The sequence below is a fragment of the Galeopterus variegatus genome, unplaced genomic scaffold (genome assembly GCF_000696425.1).
Source record: "Galeopterus variegatus unplaced genomic scaffold, G_variegatus-3.0.2 Scaffold6208, whole genome shotgun sequence".
Classification (NCBI taxonomy): Eukaryota; Metazoa; Chordata; class Mammalia; order Dermoptera; family Cynocephalidae; genus Galeopterus; species Galeopterus variegatus.
Window position 1 is genome coordinate 37876 of NW_007732319.1, and position 11344 is coordinate 49219.

Genomic DNA, 11344 nt, shown 5'->3' on the forward strand with positions numbered 1-11344 from the left:
AAAAGAGTTCTTTATATTTAGAAAGACATAATGAAGTAGTTATGAATAAGTTATATGATATCTGACATTGACTTTATAATATCAGTGATGGTACATAAATGGTAGTGAGTAGAATAAAAATGAAACAAGGGTAGCCATTGATTGATGGTTACTGTGTTTGAATGATGGGCACCATGGAATTCATTGCTCTCTACACTTGAGTATGTTTTAATTTTATATAATAATGTTTTTAAACTATTGTTTCTATGTTGTTCAATAAAAAAACACCAAGGTATATGTATTAGTCAGGGTTCTCCAGACATAATCAATAGGATATGTTATAACAGGGGATTTATTAGGAGAATTAGCTGACTCAATTGTAAAAAAAAAAGTCCCACGATCGGCCGTCTGCAAACTGGATGCTGGTAGCATGTCCCAGTCCGAGTCCAAAGGCGTCAAAACCAGAGAAACTGATGGTGTCATTGGTGTAAGTCCTGGCACCCAAAAACTGAAGAGTCTCGAGCTCTGATGTGCACGGACAGGAGAGAAGAGTATATCTCAGCTCCAGCAGATAGAGAGCGAGATTTACTTTTTTTCTCCATGTTTTGTTCTCTCCAGGCACACAGCAGATTGGATGGTTCCTGCCCATATTGAGGGTGGGTCTTTTCCACCCCATCCACTCAGGCTCTCATAGTAATCTCTGCTGGAAACACCCTCATGGACACACTTAAAAAGATAGCTTTAACAGGTTTCTTGTCATTCCTTGACCTAATCAAGTTGACACTTAGGATTAACCTTCACAAGTCCACACCTTGTTAACTTATTGTCCGTACTATCTCCTTAAATCATAATCTTCAAATGGTAGACTAACATAATAGTTTCACCTAAAATGACACAACTATCCTGTGTACAACCAAAAATGCATTAATCCCTGTCCCAGAAGAGGTAGTAAAGTCCTTAAATGATATTTACCAATCTCCCAATATACCATGACTTAAATGTGAACACTATGAAGTAAGGTTAACAATATTTAAATGCTGGTATAAAGTCAGTAAGTCTCATGGTACATGATAAAGAATAAGAGGAACAAAAACAAAGATAATTGTTTAATATGTATACAGTATATATACATAGAGACATATTCTTAACACAACAGAGAGAACAATTACAATCCTTGTTTCTGTAACTAGTCATGTGGTCAAAGCTGGTATTTATAACTACCTTCTTCTACTAACCTTTCTGTATTCCCTTTGCCTTCAGCAAGCACCTCAGCTGGTTGTGGCTCTTTACCTGGCTGGTATTTATAAACACCTTCTTCTACTACCCATTTTGTATTACCTTTGCCTTCAGTGAGCCTCAGCTCACTGATTTGCCTCAGCTGATCATGGTTCTTTACCTAGTAGAGTGACTCAAACCTTCATCCCTGAAGAGTCTGGGCCATTTGTAGTCTTGCCTGGATTTGGTCGTTGTAATTTTCCATTCACCTTAATCACAGGACATGGTAGTACTAAGAGACACCCTAAGGGATCTCCTATATTCTGGATATAAACTCCCTTACCTCCATTGTGAAGTAGTAGTCCAACTTCCCCTTGATAGACTGGGTCAGCCACTCTAGCCAACACCATAACTCCTTTCAGCCTGTTGACTCAGAGGCATGAGAAACCCCAAAGTAGCCAGGTGGCAGCCTTAACTTCCAGTTCAATGGGATTATCTTTGTGTCTCTTGATGGAAGCATTCTTCCTTCTAGAACCAAAACTTCTAGACCAGCAGAGCATAAAGTTGCAGGGACAGAAAGCAAAAATTTTGCTAGTGGGTCCCTAGAGGTAATAGTAAGTGGTGCCATTTCCATTCCCACCTCTTGATTGCTGGACCCATGCATCCTGGCTGTGGGAGGAACAGTACCATATATTGCATGCTTATTTAGAGCATATTCAGCCTTCTGGAGAACTTTTCCCCAGCCCTGCAGGATATTGTCACCTAGCTGCCACTGTAACTGTGACTTCAAAAAGTATATAACAGGGGATTTATTAGGAGAATTAGCTGACTCAATTGTAAAAAAAAAAGTCCCACGATCGGCCGCCTGCAAACTGGATGCTGGTAGCATGTCCCGAACTTTTCCCCAGCCCTGCAGGATATTGTCACCTAGCTGCCACTGTAACTGTGACTTCAAAAGGCCATTCCACTGTTCTATCAAACCAGTTGCTTCAGGACGATGGACAACATGGTAAGACCAGTGAATTCTATGAGCATGAGCCCACTGCCACACTTTTTAGCTATGAAGTGAGATCCTTGGTCAGAAGCAATGCTGTGTGGAATACCATGACAGTGAATAAGGCATTCTGTGAGTCCACAGATGGTAGTTTTAGCCAAAGCATTTCATGCAAGGAAGGCATATCCATATCCAGAGTAAGTGTCTATTCCAGTAAGGACAAAATGCCGCCCCTTCCATGATGGAAGCAGGCCAACTTTCTGTATTAGTCTGTTTGTGTTGCTTATAACAAAATACATGGAACTGGCTACTTTGTAAAGAAAACGAAATTTATTGCTTACAGTTTCAGAGGCTGGAAGTCCAAAGTCCAGGGAACACATCTGGTGAAGGTCTTGGTGGTGGTGACAGTGACCTAAAGGTCTCAAATTGCAGAAAACAGTGGAGCGGAGAGAGCAGAGAGAAAGTAACCTTCTCATTCACTCTCCTTTTAAAGCCCTACACACTATGCCCATGACCACCATTTTAAATCCGTTCACTATGGCATGTGCCTATAATCTAATCACCTCTTCAAAGCCCCACCTTTTAATGACCATAATAGGATTTCTCACCCTTTAACAGTCACAGTGAGGGTTAAGCTTCTAATAAATAAAAATCAGGGGACACAATTCAAGCTTCAGGGAGTTTGGGGGGTGGAAATAATTCATTCCACTACAGTACAGAACAGTGAATTTGTGTTTAAAGGGAGAAGGGCATAATAGGATATTTGTATTTGTTTTATTTCCATTAAAAAAACTGAAGACTAATAAAGCAGATACCTATAATGGTGGAAACCAGAAGGACAGCTACAGTGTGGGGGGCAAGAGTTCTCAATATATAACATTTAATTTTTTTTTTTTACTTTTAAATCACATAAATATATTATTGATTCAAAAGCTAAACTCGTGCCACTAAAATGTAATGATGATAGAATGATCTTTTCAATAAATGGTGCATTGTTAATTAATATTCATATGAAAGAACAAATTAATCTTAATCCTTCCCTCACACTATGCACAAAAATCAATTCTAGATAGACTGTAAATCAAAATTTGAAGGGTAAAACTATAAAGCTTTTAAAAGAAAATACAGAGGAATAGCTTCATAATTTGTGGGTAAGCAATGACTTCTCAAAAAGAATGAAAAAATTACAAACATAAAAAAACTGTTAAATTGGAGCTCATTAGAATTAAGAACAGCTTAATCAAAGAGCACAATTGAAAAATGAAAAGACTCTGTCTGGCACAAGATGTTTGTTATACATATAATAAGTATATTGAACCTAGAAATGATAACTAGGATATATTTTTAATTAAATAGGTACAAAAATGGCAGACAAACCAATTTAAAATATAATAGGCTTAGCTCTCCACTCTTAAAGTATAACTGTACGTCGTGACTTCCTTTTAATGAGTAAAATTTTTGGAAATATATACTAAACCTAAATGTTCAACTACTCTATGAATCAGCATTTCCAATCATAAAAATATAGCTGAGTAAACTAAATGCATATGTATGTCAAAAGATATATACAGAATGTTCACAGCCAAAATCTGGAAATAACACAAATGCCCATCAACAAAAGAATAAATATAATAGGCATATTCATATAGTGATATATTATGCAGCAGTTTAAAAAGTACAAACTACCACTACACACAATATAAAAGAATTTTTCACATTTGAGGTGAGTGAAAATAAGCCAAAACAAGTATACAAGTGTTCTTCAAATGTTCATGGAAAGATTTGTATTATCTTTTAATTCTATCTTTCCATGAATTTTTCGTTCATAAGTGTGTGATTGCATTTACATGAAGTACAAAATAAGGCAAAACAAATTTATAGCAATATAGATGAGAATAGTGGTAAACTTTTGGAAGTATTATTTGGAAGTGGGAAGAAGGCAGCTTTATGGAGACTAGAATTGTTTTAATATTGAGCTGTGCATTTTACTGCATGTTTATTATACCTTAATTAAGAAAATGTTTTAAATAAATTTTATATGAACAATTGAGCAAAATAAGATATCATATAATGATAGGAAAAACATGTTTACAACAAATATAACAAATCAAGGGTAGTTACCTCAAAAAATAAAAGGTGTTACGAATCAACAAATAATGTAAAGATCTAGATTTGTGAAGTAGTAAAGAATATGAAAGAACAGTTTTGAGACTACATTGAAATGAATGATATATTTAATTTTAAAATTGTCCAAGCTTCATAATAAAACATATATTTGCAGGATCAGAGGTGAGGCTCTGAAAATCATGTGGGAAATTAGACAATGCAATTTCCTTGATGTTCTGGCAGATAAACATAAAGAATACGATGTTCTGGGAACTTCTAACTCTGAGGAAACATTCGGATTCACCAAAACAAAAGCCCAGTTACATGCCTGACTTATACAGATGCCAGGATTTCTGTAGAGCAAACTGAATCCACATCTGAGGTTCACAATGTATAAACCAAGTTAATGCGCTGTGGTTATTTAAAAGAGGAGGAACTGGGGGGGAAACAAAAGAGCCTGTGGCGGTTGGTATTTCTGAAACATGTTTAATATGTTTTCAATCTCTCTCTCTCTCTCTCTTTGGAGCCCTGAGCCACCATGTAAGAAGTCCAGCTATCCTGAACCAAGTTAATGCGCTGTGGTTATTTAAAAGAGGAGGAACTGGGGGGGGAAACAAAAGAGCCTGTGGCGGTTGGTATTTCTGAAACATGTTTAATATGTTTTCAATCTCTCTCTCTCTCTCTCTCTCTTTGGAGCCCTGAGCCACCATGTAAGAAGTCCAGCTATCCTGAAGCCACCATGCTGGAGGGAACACACTGAGAAGGAGATGTCAGGGAGCCCCAGCCTGTTTCAGCCCCCGGCTGTTTCATTGTTTCCAGCCTCACCATCAAAAGTGTAAGTAAAGAAGACTTTGATATGAGCCTCCCACCCTCCCTTTTTGAAGACCCCAAGTACACTTGTTTTGGCTTCTTTCACTCAACATTAAGTTTGAAAAATTCATTTATATTGTTGTGTTTAGTGTTAGTTTGTTCTTTTTAACTGCAGTGTAATATTTCACTGTATGAGTATTCCAGTGTATTTATCTATTCTTTTGTTTTGGGGCATTTGTGTTATTTTCAGATTTTGGCTGCACACATTTTGCAACCTCACAAGAGGCCCTGAGCCACAAATGCCAAGCTAAGCCCTTTCTGAATTCTTGACCCACACTAACCATAATAATCAATTGTTTTTGTTTTAGGCACTAGGTTCTGGGGTGATATGTAATGCAGCACTAGTAACTGGAGCAGATTCTCAGAGAAGAAAGAAGGCAGTTGCAAAGAATGAAAGTTAGAGGGAGCAGTTTGCAGGAGCAAGGTGAGGCTGTGTCCTCTCGACCTCTGGACCACCCCCACACCGTAGGGTGCTTGTATACTCTAGAAAAGAGGGCTGTCTTACAAAGGAACATACTGAGTCCCAGTGGAACTAATCAAGAGAAGCAGATGCAACTTTTTTGCTATCCAGAGAAAAGATGAGCTCGAAGCTGATCATGTCAGAGAGAGTTGGCAACAGCCCTGACAGGGGCAAAAAGAGTACTTGGTTAGGCGAGTGAGGGCACCTGCTGGAACAGAAGCTAGGAACTGCAGATCTGCAGCCATCTCTACTTAGCTATTAGAACATGCGTCCCTCCCCTACAGCCCAGACTCACATTCCAGCTTCACCACTTGCTAACTGCAGAAACAGGCAAGTTACTGATCTTCTCTGTGCTTCAATCTTCTCATATGAAAAAAGCTGGATAATGATAGTATCTAACTCATAAATTACATTTGGGAGGATTAAATGAGTATTTACATCTGAGATGCTTTGAAAGTACCTAATACGTGGTAAAGACTCAGTAAATTTAAGTTCTCATTATTATTTTTACCAGGACTTTAGGGGATAAAATCAGGGAGGTATGTCCAGGGAAAAAACTAAATATCTCGCTAACCAAATGAGTGCTATTATTTGGAGTACTGCTGTAACTGTGATCCTTTTGTAATACATAGACATGAAGCATTGAACCTACTGATTAATGTAACCAGAGGAATGAGTATTTGAAGACCCATAAGACATTTTTTGTTGCCTGTCTAATTGAACAATAAGACAGTTTTTTTGTTGCCTGTCTATATTTTGTTAAAATATACTCCTCAATGCTAGTGAAAGTACAATGAAGTGTGTGTCCATACATGACCAGTTGATATTTAAAGTATAATATGCTTTCTATAACCAAATTAACAACATGAATAAAATATCATAATAATGTCTCAACTCTCTGTATAGTAAACATACATCAATATATCTATCCTAAGAAAATAAGTAGAAATTCAGGCAAATGTTTATATACTAATGGTATTTGTAATAGAAAAAAGATTAGACAAACAAATAAACAAAAAAAAAACTACATTTCTAACTAATAGCAAACCATACAATAGAATACTACATAGGCATTACAGATGATGGTTTTCATGAATTCTTAATAATGACTAGAAATATTCCCGACATAAAACCCTGGGTATTGTTGAAACCCACCAACCAAAATCACTAGGAATGCACAATGTTAGGTTTATTTAACTTGCTTCAAGGGAGAATGCACTGAAGAAAAAAATTAGGAGTATCTCAGCAATGGGGACTTAAGGGGGGTTGTCATAGAATTTGAGCGGGTGCTGGTTGATTTTACGGAAGAACAACAGAAACGGGAGCCAGTTCTGGATGGGATGACATCAAGTAGCATGAGAAATTGGTGACCTTAGTAATCTTTATCTAGGAAGTGGAAAGATTCGTGTGGGCCTAGATTTGTCATTGGTAAGGAGGCAGGATCACTCGAAAGAGGAGTATTTATTTTTTTGTCATAGTGCGCCCTTGACTTTATCTTGTTAGGAAACGCTATATCTTATGTAAAACGCTGNACAGATGCCAGGATTTCTGTAGAGCAAACTGAATCCACATCTGAGGTTCACAATGTATAAACCAAGTTAATGCGCTGTGGTTATTTAAAAGAGGAGGAACTGGGGGGGGAAACAAAAGAGCCTGTGGCGGTTGGTATTTCTGAAACATGTTTAATATGTTTTCAATCTCTCTCTCTCTCTCTCTCTCTTTGGAGCCCTGAGCCACCATGTAAGAAGTCCAGCTATCCTGAAGCCACCATGCTGGAGGGAACACACTGAGAAGGAGATGTCAGGGAGCCCCAGCCTGTTTCAGCCCCCGGCTGTTTCATTGTTTCCAGCCTCACCATCAAAAGTGTAAGTAAAGAAGACTTTGATATGAGCCTCCCACCCTCCCTTTTTGAAGACCCCAAGTACACTTGTTTTGGCTTCTTTCACTCAACATTAAGTTTGAAAAATTCATTTATATTGTTGTGTTTAGTGTTAGTTTGTTCTTTTTAACTGCAGTGTAATATTTCACTGTATGAGTATTCCAGTGTATTTATCTATTCTTTTGTTTTGGGGCATTTGTGTTATTTTCAGATTTTGGCTGCACACATTTTGCAACCTCACAAGAGGCCCTGAGCCACAAATGCCAAGCTAAGCCCTTTCTGAATTCTTGACCCACACTAACCATAATAATCAATTGTTTTTGTTTTAGGCACTAGGTTCTGGGGTGATATGTAATGCAGCACTAGTAACTGGAGCAGATTCTCAGAGAAGAAAGAAGGCAGTTGCAAAGAATGAAAGTTAGAGGGAGCAGTTTGCAGGAGCAAGGTGAGGCTGTGTCCTCTCGACCTCTGGACCACCCCCACACCGTAGGGTGCTTGTATACTCTAGAAAAGAGGGCTGTCTTACAAAGGAACATACTGAGTCCCAGTGGAACTAATCAAGAGAAGCAGATGCAACTTTTTTGCTATCCAGAGAAAAGATGAGCTCGAAGCTGATCATGTCAGAGAGAGTTGGCAACAGCCCTGACAGGGGCAAAAAGAGTACTTGGTTAGGCGAGTGAGGGCACCTGCTGGAACAGAAGCTAGGAACTGCAGATCTGCAGCCATCTCTACTTAGCTATTAGAACATGCGTCCCTCCCCTACAGCCCAGACTCACATTCCAGCTTCACCACTTGCTAACTGCAGAAACAGGCAAGTTACTGATCTTCTCTGTGCTTCAATCTTCTCATATGAAAAAAGCTGGATAATGATAGTATCTAACTCATAAATTACATTTGGGAGGATTAAATGAGTATTTACATCTGAGATGCTTTGAAAGTACCTAATACGTGGTAAAGACTCAGTAAATTTAAGTTCTCATTATTATTTTTACCAGGACTTTAGGGGATAAAATCAGGGAGGTATGTCCAGGGAAAAAACTAAATATCTCGCTAACCAAATGAGTGCTATTATTTGGAGTACTGCTGTAACTGTGATCCTTTTGTAATACATAGACATGAAGCATTGAACCTACTGATTAATGTAACCAGAGGAATGAGTATTTGAAGACCCATAAGACATTTTTTGTTGCCTGTCTAATTGAACAATAAGACAGTTTTTTTGTTGCCTGTCTATATTTTGTTAAAATATACTCCTCAATGCTAGTGAAAGTACAATGAAGTGTGTGTCCATACATGACCAGTTGATATTTAAAGTATAATATGCTTTCTATAACCAAATTAACAACATGAATAAAATATCATAATAATGTCTCAACTCTCTGTATAGTAAACATACATCAATATATCTATCCTAAGAAAATAAGTAGAAATTCAGGCAAATGTTTATATACTAATGGTATTTGTAATAGAAAAAAGATTAGACAAACAAATAAACAAAAAAAAAACTGCATTTCTAACTAATAGCAAACCATAGAATAGAATACTACATAGGCATTACAGATGATGGTTTTCATGAATTCTTAATAATGACTAGAAATATTCCCAACATAAAACCCTGGGTATTGTTGAAACCCACCAACCAAAATCACTAGGAATGCACAATGTTAGGTTTATTTAACTTGCTTCAAGGGAGAATGCACTGAAGAAAAAAATTAGGAGTATCTCAGCAATGGGGACTTAAGGGGGGTTGTCATAGAATTTGAGCGGGTGCTGGTTGATTTTACGGAAGAACAACAGAAACGGGAGCCAGTTCTGGATGGGATGACATCAAGTAGCATGAGAAATTGGTGACCTTAGTAATCTTTATCTAGGAAGTGGAAAGATTCGTGTGGGCCTAGATTTGTCATTGGTAAGGAGGCAGGATCACTCGAAAGAGGAGTATTTATTTTTTTGTCATAGTGCGCCCTTGACTTTATCTTGTTAGGAAACGCTATATCTTATGTAAAACGCTGCAATACTATTGGAAAAATCTCATTTAATTATTACCATGGTTTTCATTTTCCCTGGTTGTTAACAAGACTAATTTTTACTTTCTCACTGCAGTGTAAATCCCAGTTACGTAAAAAGGAAATCCATACAGACGTAGCAAAAATACTGTAAGGAAATATATCAACACATAAAAAGTGATAAATTATGGATTGTGGAGTTACAGAAATTTTGTTTTCTTATTTTTCTGTAGTGTTTTTCTAGGTTTTTTACAGTGGGCATATATTACTATAAAATCAAAAAATTAATAAATAATAAATTTTAAGAAATGTATGTGTCATTATACAAGAATAAATTTGGTTGATTATTCAATGAGAAAAGAACAGTGAATCGTATCCCATAGAATCCTGGCTAATGATATCTGACAACAAAGCTGGAATGAAGCTTTCCTATAGAAGGAAAAGGCAGTCCCTGACACTAGTCAATTGTATTAAGCCTACTCTATCTATGCAAGGAGACAATAACTCCCTAGGGAAGATGGCTGATTTACCTTGACGCTTTGTGACTTACACAAACTGGAATGAAGATAAAAGAGGTTTTCCTCTAGTTCCAATTCTCATAATTCATGTTCTCTGATGTTGGGTTTGGCACAGAGAGAGAAAAAGTAGCTAGGTAAAGGTCAGAGGCATGACTCTCCAAACCATCTCATCCAATCTGTCTACTCCAGGTCTTCCCATCCCATCTATAGGTACAGGTTCCCACAGTCATTAATGAGTTAGAGCAGTGGTTCTCAGCCTCAGTTCCACCATGACACACATAGTACAGTTTGTTCCTATGGATAACATGTCCCCATGATTATAACAGATTTCCCTGAAACCATTCTGGTAAGATCTGACACTAAAATAATTTGGAAGCTCCAAAATTATAAAACTATTAAGAAGCTATAGCTAACCTTCTTACCATGACTGGTGAATATATGAATGACTCCAACAGTTTCTCTCCCATTCAAGACAACATATGGCAGTGTAATTCAGTAAAAGTGAAATGATGGTGAAAATCATGACTTCATTCTTATCTATTCTTAAAAATAAGCTGGTCTGGTCTAAATGTTTGAGTCCTCCCAAAATTTATATGTTGAAAACATAGTAATCAATGTGATAGTATTAGGAGGTGGGGCCTTTGGGTGGAGCCCTCATGAATGGGATTAGTGCCCTTATAAAGGAGGCCCCAGAGAGCTGCCTTGCCCCTTCCACCATGTGAGCACACAGTGAGAAGGCATCATCAATGAACCAGAAAATTGGGCCTCACCAGACACAGAATCTGCCAGTGCCTTGATCATGCCTTCCAGTCTCCAAAACTGTGAGAAAGAAATTTCTGTTGTTTATAAGCCACTGAGGTTACAGTATTTTATTATACCAGCTCTAACAAACTAAGACATAAACCATATACAAATAACACTATTTTAACACAATACTCGCAGCAACATACCTCACAAATGATCTTGCTTATGTACTATGATTGAAAACCACGAAATTCATCTACAAAAGTGGGGGTGTTGCCTCTTAAAAGTGACTTTTAATATTTCCTGAGAAAATGATATTGGATTCTGTCTTAAAAAACAAGAGATAGCCAGACAAATAGTTGATAGAAATATGGGTATTCCAGAAGGAGGAAACAGAATGTACAAGGTGGAAAGGTACAGAAAAAGCATGATGGTTTGAGAGGTACAAAAAGTCTAAAATAGCTAGAGCAGGGAGGGAAGACACAGTATGGGAAACTCAGGATTAATTAATTCTATAGCATCAAGTAAACTTCACGATGAGAAGTACTGATCAAAAAGGAATCCATGTTACTA

General features: G+C 37.4%; 1 pseudogene; it reads left to right on the top strand.

Annotated features, from left to right (window-relative positions):
- Positions 1–409: 409 nt before the first annotated feature.
- The window catches only part of LOC103605980, a 59929-nt pseudogene continuing 48994 nt past the window's right edge, over positions 410–11344 (top strand).